The following is a 10227-nucleotide window of genomic DNA, read 5'->3' as shown; positions in this document are numbered from 1 at the left end:
TGAGGGAGCCAGCGTGATACATAGGTTGTGAGCCTGGATGCCTGGAAGGATGGCGAGAATCTCAGTAGTAATTGTAGTTAGGAAGAGAAGAGAGCTTGAGGGAAAGGGGTGGGGAGATTAGTGTAAGATGCCTACATATCTTACAGGCAGTTAGGGATGTAAGACTAGCTCTGGGATAAAATTACGGCTGGATAAATGTATTTGCGAATCATCTGCATAGAACAGATAATTGAATCCATTGGGGCTTATGAGATAATCAAATAAAACAGTATAAAAGGATAAGAGAAGAGGGCGGGGGAAAGAGCCCAGAGAATCTAGGCCGGATAAACAAGGAGCAGTCTAAAAGGTGCCCGCAGGCGGATGCAGAGAAAGTGTTCACTTTCACCTCTGTATTTCTAGAGAAGAAAAAGACCAAGGTTTCCCACTGCACCCCCAGAGGAGAAATGGAGGCTGGTGACTTTGCATAGCTCTCCCTCACTTAAATCCAATTCACTTGTGGATCATAGCATACACCCTCCCCCCCATGTCATGATTGTCCTTGAGAACAAAGGACAAACAACCACAACAAACAATAATAAACAAAAACAATCCGGACTCTACCCATGACAGTACCAGGGACAGAGTGAACCCTTAATGTCAGAATTAAGTTTTCAATCTGTAGACATTAAATTAGCACAGGCTGGATCTCAAAAGGCAGAAGCAAGGCTGCCCATGGCTGGACTCTCTCCACAGGGTTTCTTGGTCATATACAAACCGCATTGGCCGTTTGGCTCACAAAAGGGTGCAAGCACTGAGGTGTTAGTCAGCCCCGCCGTCCACTTTCTCCCCATCTGTGCTTCTCCTTAAGAAGCAAAGGAGCACAAGTGATTGCACCAATGGAGCCTTTCCTTGGGATTTTGTCCAAATCATCCCATATCTATCTGTCTGTCTGTCTATCTATCTATCTATCTATCTATTATCTATCATCTCTCTCTTATCTATCTACATATTTATCATTAATCATCTATATATCTATGTATCTATCATCAATCATCTATGTACTTATCTATTATCTACCTATTTATCAGCTATGTATTTATTTATCTATCATTTTTCTACTATATCTCTCTAAATCATCTGGATATAGTAGTTTCTATCTTGTTCCCCTGTTAGACTTTGAGAGTCTTGAGAGGAAGGACTGTCCCCAGCCCCTTTTGGGTATTCCCAGCACATTACGATGCCCAGTAGGCACTTAATAAATGCTTCTTGGCCAGACTGGACCCATCTAGAATTTCTTACGAGGTAATGCAGAAGCATCAGGGAGGAATACTGTTTTTATTATATGCTGTAGGACCTAAGAAAACCAAAACTTTCTTCAAATGTGCCAACAGAAGTCAGGTACACTTAAATAAGGCAATCATGACCGTGCTGAATTAATGTGCACACAGTTGGTTGAGTTCTTTCGGTACTGCCCAGCCCCTCTCTTTTATCTCCGCTACCATGGATCTATCAGTCATTCTACCTCTTTCTGTCCTTTTTCCCCATGGGAAATAATGTGGCAAGATGGCGTCGCCCACCTAATAGATAAACTGTGCCCCGTCCAGACCCATTCAAATTGCCACTTGACTCTACCTGCCTAGGCCAAGGGGCATTGGATGTGTGCCCCGTCTGAATCAGTGTCCATCCCTCCGCTCATTTTCTCTATTTTTTGCCAGCCCATCTTTCTTGCTCCGCCTGTTTCCTCACCTCCAGCCACCTTCCCCTCCCCACCAAGTCCCCATGATTGGTTTGCATTTCCTGTCCTGGAGCTACCTCCGGTGCCAAGCTGTCTGCCTCACTATTGTTCCATTGCTCGTGGGCCAACATCTGGCTCATTATAACATTACCATCCCGAAAGCCCGCAGTTGCGTATAACTTTCATGAGATAACTTTTCTCTGCAGCAAAAAGTGGGGTACAGTTACAATGCACATATAATTGGGAAGGGAAGTTTTCACCACAATATCGCCGCTCCAGCTCATGGATCAGGAAGAATGTGATCGTGCCATTCAAGGCATATGATTTACATGGAATATTTGCCAAATTCATTAAGGAGAGGGGGTAAAGGGAAAGCCACAATTAAGGAGTTCCGGCATTCTTTGTATCATGGCCTAGTCATGGACTGAGGGATCATCTTCCTATATGAGTGAGGTTTGGGGAAAAATTGTAGCCTGAATAGGAAGCCAGCTTCAAAGCTGTCAGGGCATCCTGTCACCCCCAAACATGGGGAAAGGCAAACAGGAAGGGCCAGGTCCAGGAATTCTTCTAGATGACCGGTGGGATTGGGGCTGGGGGCTTGGAAATCCTGTAAATTACACAAATCAGTTTTCAGAAGAAACAGGCAAGAGAGAAAAGCTTGAGAAGTCAGCAGAGGAACGGGTAGGATAGAGATTGAGCCAGAAAAGATCAGACAAAGCCATAGTTTAAGCAGATAGGGACAAAGGTCATGAAGTGAGTAAACAGGAGGATAGAAAGACTTACTAAAGCAGAGGAGTAACAAGCCGAAATGAATCGGAGACACAAACAACTAGAGAAAGGGTTCTTAATCCAAAAAATGGACAGCAATTTAGATGTTTTAAAAATGGATAGCAATCTGGCAAAAAAAAAAAAAAGACATAAATGAGCATTTTTTATCTTCTATGACAACAAATTCCAAATAGATGAATTAATCATACATAAAAAGTACAAGCATTTATCTTGTAAAATTATGGATGGAAAAAAATTTACAATTGGACACAGATGGAAATAATCAAAAGATAAATCAGCAGTTTCAATTATGTAAAATTTGAAAACTTGACACAAATAAAATCAATGCAGTTAGAATCAGTAGAAAAGATACAGACTGAGAGAAAATTTTGCATCAAATATCTCTGATAAAAGTTTGGCATCTAAAATCGGTAAGAAATTGATGCGAATCTATAAAATAAAAAGCACTTCTACAATACATAAATGGTCTATATATATAATTTTCAAAAGACATGCACACTATCAACAATAATATGAAAAACAATTAAATTATTAATAGAGAAATGCAAATTACAACAACCTGAAGCCATCACTTTATACTTACAATCTAGCAAAAATGCTAAAAGATGGAGAAATCCCTTACTGAGGGGGCTGTGTGAAGACAAGTGTGCTGATTCACTAATCTTGGAACTGTGAATTGCTTCAGCCATTTTGCAAAAACAGTTTGATATAATATATTTTACGATATCAAGGTGGTTCATACTCTTGACATTGAAGTTCTACTACTGGAAGAAGTATATGTGAAGGGGGTTATTGGCAGCAACAATATACAAAAATATTCCTAAATGCCTTATTTGTGGTCATTAAGAAATGGAAACAAAATTTGTATCCTGTGTTTGGAGAAAGACTCAGAAGAAGGGTTACATAATCTAATAGAATATTACTATTCTGTAAGGAATGATAAATATGAAGAATTCTAAAAACTATGAAATCATGTGTTTGAAATTATGCTGAGTGAAGAAAACAGAGCTATATCTATAGAAACATATCTACATATGCAATCTTTCTCTGTCTTTTTCTCTCTGTTTTTGTCTTTCCCTCTCTGTTTGTCTCCTTTTCTGTCTCTGTCTCTCTGTTTCACTCTCTATCTCTTTGTCTATTTCTCATTTATCTTTCTTCCCAAACTCAGATTTCATTAGTGCTGGGAACTCCAAGAGAGGAAGTTTGTTTTTTCAATATAGATCAACAACTCCTCAGCAGTTAGAGCTTTACAGACTTGCCTGGGGCACTGAGAATTTAAGTGACCTGTCCAAGGTATATGGTGAGACCACAGTGCAATGGTCTCTTCTACTATAAACAGCCAGATAAGCTTGATGTTGCTGGAGGCTCACTACCAAGGTGGAGAAACAGAAGGAGATGAAGAGATAAAGGTTAATTCTAACATGGGAGTTCTCTTAGGTGCAGAAGGAATTGCCTAGTGGCAACTCTAGAAAAGCCTTGACATTTAATTAGAAAGTGTATCAGATTATCCCCAGAAGTTGGTTTTGGCATAGCGGATGAGGTCAGGAATGAGGAATGAGTTACTTGGGCCATCCAAGAAAGAAATGTTACACGAAGAGTTGAGAAAATTGGATGGATGTGGATGTGTCCAAAACATAACTCATTATGTTCCCATTGAAGTCCATTTCTCCTTTCAATAGCACTGGTCACGCAGTCACCCAGATTTACCACCTCAGAGTAAACTTTGACTCTTTCCTTTCTGTTCCTTCCCATAGATAAGCCGTTACCAAGTCTTGTTGATTCTATGACCAAAATTATCTCACATTCATCCCCCTCTTTCCATTCACATAGCTCCCATCCTAATTTAAACCATCCTATCATCTTGTCAGGGCTATGATAATAGCCTCAGAGTTGTGTTGCCCGATCCTAGACCATTCTACACTCCTACCTTCATACAGCTGCCAAAATAATCTTCCTAAAACTACTGGTCTGACCAAATCACTGCCCTGCTTAAGAATCCTCAGTGGCTCTCTATTGCCTCCTGTATAAAACATAAACTCTTCATGGTCAGGTCCTAGCCTAACTTTATTGCAGATTTCACATTATTCCACTCTTGTACACATGGTATTTCAAACTACATACATGATATTCTATCATCCATCTCCAGGCTTTTGCATGAGTGGTTCCTAATTCCCGGAATATTCACCTTCTTCACCTCAGCTTCTTAACATTAAGATTCTAGTCATATAATAGTTAAACCTTTCCTGATGTCCCCTCTGTCTCTCTCCCAAAACAGAACAAAACAAAACAAAACAAAAGAACCACTTTGAATTTACTTTGTGTAAAGCATGGTATAGTGTGGTTTTGGAAGCAGGGAAACCCGAGCTTAAGTCCCACCTCTGAATCATCCATCAGTATGTCACATAATTTCCTCTAGGTAATTCTTTAAGGTTATAAACTCCAGAAGAAGATCCTGATCTGCACTGGTAAAGGGAACTTCCCCATACAATGAGAACAAAAGCCCAGTCTCTGTCCCTTATTTATTTTTAACACTTTTTATTTTTCTATGAACATTCTGCAAATACCTAGTATTTGTGAGCACTTGATTTTTGTTTGGCTTCCCTAGTGCCTTCATAATGCTATTCATGTGGTAGCTACTTAATAAATGCTTGCCGAATTGAGTTAAATTGACTGGGCTTGAATTAAATTGAATCATATTGACCATCAATTCTTACTGTAGAGTATGTAGATATAGATGTGGAAAATGTAGGAAATTAGTTTGTTGTGTCTGCAGGCTCTGGGTCTAACCTCAAAATTGTTTGTTTGCTTTTTAAGTAACTCTTTGATATGAACTGCTCCCACCCTCTGTGATTTTCCTTGCCTAAAAATAGGATTCAAAAAAAATTTTTGGTTAATTGAGGGTTCTGACTGCTTGGCTTAAAGTTAATTGAAATTTTATTTTATAATGAAATCCTTCTAGCAATCTAAGACTTTGGGATGGGATTTAGGATGAAGCCACATTTTACCAAATTTGGAGCTTGTTGGAGGATTTGATTATAAAGAGGATCTGGTGTAAAGATGTAGACTTCAAAGACAAGTGGTTATATATATTCAATTTTTTTTTTTGGTCCAGACCTGTGATTGAATCAGAGAGTTCTCCCTCTACAGAATCTTCTTCCCACTAATGCAAATCACCAACTCTTCGGTAACATGAGGAGTTGCCTAAGACACTGAGGGATGAAGGGCTTTGCTCATGACCAAATAAGTCACATGTATCATCAGCAGGACTTGAATCCAGGCATTTAGGATTTGGATGCCAGCTTTCTGTTCATCACACCATACTGTTTCTCATATGTCTTCATTAGAAAAACAATCCCAGAGACACACAGAGAGAACAAATTAATCAAAGAGTGTTTCAGAAAAAAATCTTATTGCTTATGTTAAAAAAAAAATACTGACCTAATGTTGCAGCTTCAGGCAGAGCATTACAGACATTTTTGAAACCCACAAATAGGTTGTTTTCCTCTTCTAACCAGTCTCATTTTGCTTCTCACTCCCTCATTTTCTTCCTCATGGGATAATATATACACAATGTATTTGAATATTGTGGTGAGATGATATGGGTCTATGAAGAAAACATCTGCTCCACATATTAGGGATAGCTAACAAATTCTGAAGGAAAACAGCAAAGGCAAGAAATTCATATTGTTTGGGAGTAAAGATTATCATGACAAATTAATTAATGACTATCATGACGGATTAATACTAATTTAAGTACCCCTTACAATGTTTTTCATGCAGATAGTTCAAATAGAATACAATTACCCTTAGTTTTATTTTATTTTCTTGCTGAGGCAATTGGGTTAAATGACTTGCCCAAGACAGCTAGGAAGGGTTAAGCCTCCGAGATCACATTTGAACTCAGGTCCTCCTAACTTCAGGGCTGGTGCTCTATCCACTATACCAACTAGCTGCCCCTGCCCTTAGTTTTAAATGTAGAGAGACATTAAACTCTTGAAATCATCTTACTTCCCTGTTAAAGTTTGGCACTGCAATGCTCAATATTGAGATGTGCTACAGGTTCCTTGGGTCCCACTGTTGAGCCCAACTTCCTCCCAGACCATTGATTTGGGGACCTTTCTCAGTCACTAGGGTGACACTAGGATGAGATAGCCAAGTCTTCGGTAGTGCATTATGAGATCTAGTGGGCTCAGTGCCCTGGGGTCTGGGGATTGACTTGAATTCCGTGGTCCATGGTAGTTCAGCTTTGGAGGATCAGAAGGAAGGGTAGATTGTAGGAGCCAGAAGAGATGGGTAGCCAGATTACCAAACTAGGGGAAATGGCCAGAGGCAAAAAGCATGTCTGTATAATTTAGAAATTCAGGACTATTAGGAAAAAAAATGATCATCTTTGTGGAGTAAATAATAACTCAATTACTTTATGCTTTGCAGTTTACAAAGAGTTTTCTTTATAACAAAGCACACACATTGTTCCCTTTTTTATGGAAAAGTTAAAGAGACATAAAAGTTAAGTGAATGAATGCATAAAAGTGTAATTATTATGCACTTTTCTAAGTTCTGGGGCTACAAACACAGAGGAAAAGGCTACCCCCTCTCACCAAAGAGAGTAAGTAAGGAGTCTGTGTAAGGGGACTCGTGGAGTCCTGGTGACTAGGAAGAGATCCTTCTGTCTGAAAATGACAGGAATTGGGGAGTGTCCTGATACCCCCTTCCACGAAAGATGGAGGATTGAGTGGTTCCACAACATGGCCGCAGGAGAGCTGCCCGGTAAAAAGACTTGGACTATGGCTGAAGTGAAACATGACGGAGATGGGGCATAAAGGCCCGGGCTCTGACTCCCGAGTCCTACTTTCTTTCCCGACGCTGCTCCATGGGCAGGTAAAGGAGCTCTTTCAGCCGGCAAAGGGAAAAATGCCAGATGACCGGAAGTCACTCTCAAAGAGATAATAAAGGGTTTTAGTTCAGGAACGTAAAGGAAGGCAGGACAACGGTTTCCAGCTCCCGTCCCTCCACCGCATGGATAAGCAGGAGCTCTGTTCCCAAGCTCGTGGAGAAACGCTACCCTGGAGGAGAGTGGAGTGAGCGGGACGCAGCGGGCTCCATCACCCCAGCCTGGACCAGAGTGTGGACATGATCAATGGACGATGGGAAGCGCCCACCACGTGACCTCAGGCCTTTTCCACATGAAGGGCTGGCTGGAGAGTTCAAGACCGCAATCAGCCACAACTAGTCAGTATAATCCCAGGGATAGGCAAACTCCAGCCCAGGCGGGTCCACCCAAGCTAGAGCAGACAGAAGCGGGGTGAGTCAGAGTCTGATGCAGAACGTCGCTCAGGCGTCTTGTTCTGTAACTGGGGGGCGCCCACCTTTTTTCTTCCTCTCTCTCTTTTTTCAGATGAGCCCCAGCTGGGGATTCACCTTTGCTGCTTCCTGAATGGGAGGCAGCTGCAGCAGAAAGGTGGCAGCCACCTGAGAACCGCAGGGACAGGAGGAAGGAAGGAAAGCTCAATAAGCAGTGCGTACATGAGTAATCAGGAGAGCCAGGTGGGCTTCAAAGCTGCCCTGTCACGGCAGAAAACATCAGCTCCCCAGATGCGCACAGGGGAGAAAGTCAAAGGCGTGCAGGTGGGCCCGGATGAGCGGTGAGGGAATTCCCAGCATTCTCCGCCGAGGCTAGCAGGAAAGCCAATCAGCGAGACTGGGGGGTGGGAGCACGCGCCGGTGGGACCCCCAAGGCGCGGGGAGCCCGAGCAGCAGGCTTACTTGTTTGCATTCAGACACAAAGTAATAGTAGCGCTAACTCCTATTTTGTAGAGTGCTTTAAGATTTACAAAGGGCTTTCTGGGCAAGTGCCAGCTCCGGTCATCTACTCTGAATGGCTTGGGAAGCAGCTCAGACTTGTGAATAATCCAGCCAACGGCCCTTTGAAGGAGTCTTGGGGTCCAAAGGGAGAATTGAGGAAGAGGGAAACAAGGGCTGCGCTTGAGCTGCTACATTTGTAGGAAGTGCTGATGTAGGTGGGAGGAGATATGACCAGAGTATGGAACCATTCAGAGAAACCCAGTGCTGGGAATGGAGTCTGTTTGGAAGCTTCCAAGAGAAGTGTATTCCCCTCAGAGACCAAGTAGAAGTTCCTTTGTTTGGCTTTAAAGCCTTCCACACACTGGGCCTCTTTCTGTCTGGCCAGTTTTCTTACAACTTCTCCCGCATGCTCCAGGACCCAGCGGCACCAGCTCCCTCTCACAACGGTGCATCCTCCCCGGTGGCTCCCAATTCTCTTGTTCCTCATCTTGCCTTTCAGCTTCCCTGGCTTTCTGTAAATCTTGGCTAAGGATCCCCTTCTGCTGAAGCCTTTACTGGCCTTCTAATTCCTAGTCCTGTGCCTCAAGATGATCCCCAATTTATTCTGTGTCTCATATGTATAATGTTGGTTCTAAGCTGTCTCCTTATTAGTTTTTGAGCTCCTGGAAACAGGGACGGTCTTTGGCTCATCTTAATAACTCCAGAGCTTAGCACCTGTTGTTATTTGTGCTTCAGTTTAGAAGAGGACCAACACTAACATCCTGGGGAGTTTCTGCCTTGACTTGAATGGGATTCACATGGCAGTTGCCCAGTCTTCAGTCTCACTTTCTCTCCCAGAGGTCTCAAAGTCCAGTGGCAAGCCAAAAGTCAAGGCAACTGGCAATGGCCTGGGTCGGCCGGACCAAGCTCTAAGTGCCTCCAGCTCCCGCTTCAGCTGTCATCATATTTGTTGGAACAGGTGACTCTCATCTGCCCCTTCCACCAAAGAAAGTCTTCCCAGGTTCTGGTAGACACCCTCTGCCTTACAACAGGTTTGAAGCCGGTCTCTTCCCCACTTAAGCCTGTCTGCTGGGGAGTGGCTGCTTTGCATGTTCCAGGAGCCAGGGGAAGAGCTGGGTGAACTAGGTGGACACCAAAGGTGGATGAAAAGGGCTCAGCAAACCCTCAGACCACCAGGGGATGTCAGAAAGGGAAGGGACAGATGATCTGGAGAGGGAAAGGAACTGCACAGCTAAGAATTCCCAGTGTTTGGGGCTTTCTGTGTCAGGAGAGAACAGTGACTCTCAGAGAACTTACAGGGATTTCCTCGTGATTGGGAGACGACTGAGAGCAGAAGGCTATTGCTTCTGGAGTTACACAAGACTGGGGAGGAATCCATTTGCCCTTTGGGGCTCATTCCCTGTGATGGAGACAACGACAGGAGATGAACTTGTGCTATGGAGCTATGGAGTGTGGATTTACCATGTGCTCAGGAGATTTCTGGCACTAGAAGGGGCAGTATCCTCACAGACATTTGGGGTTCCCAATAGGTGCACCCCAGCTCCATGTGCACTAGACATGTTTGCCCCTGTTTTCTGGGTGGCTTCCCTGATGACTCTGGATGGCCTCAAATCACTGCTTACAAGACATTAAAACAAGAAGGACTGTAATGCTCGAGCCTCCAATGTTGCAGGTAAGAACACAGGTCCAGAGAGATGCTTCCAGTCCGGGATATCGGGCTGCCTCTTTCTTTGTGGTCATTTCTCTCACTTTCCCCTTTCTGGCTCTTCCCCCTTGGTTGTAGCATAGCTCAGAGAGCTCTCTTAGTTCTTGGATCTCGAGGAGGAGAAAACCCTTGCAATTTATTAAACACAGGCCAAAGGACAGGGTTAGCTTTGCCTTCACAGAGCAAGGAGAGAGGGACACACGGCTTCTCTGCAAGG

The sequence above is a fragment of the Antechinus flavipes genome, chromosome 6 (genome assembly GCF_016432865.1).
Source record: "Antechinus flavipes isolate AdamAnt ecotype Samford, QLD, Australia chromosome 6, AdamAnt_v2, whole genome shotgun sequence".
Classification (NCBI taxonomy): domain Eukaryota; kingdom Metazoa; phylum Chordata; class Mammalia; order Dasyuromorphia; family Dasyuridae; genus Antechinus; species Antechinus flavipes.
Note: the sequence above shows the minus strand (reverse complement) of the source record.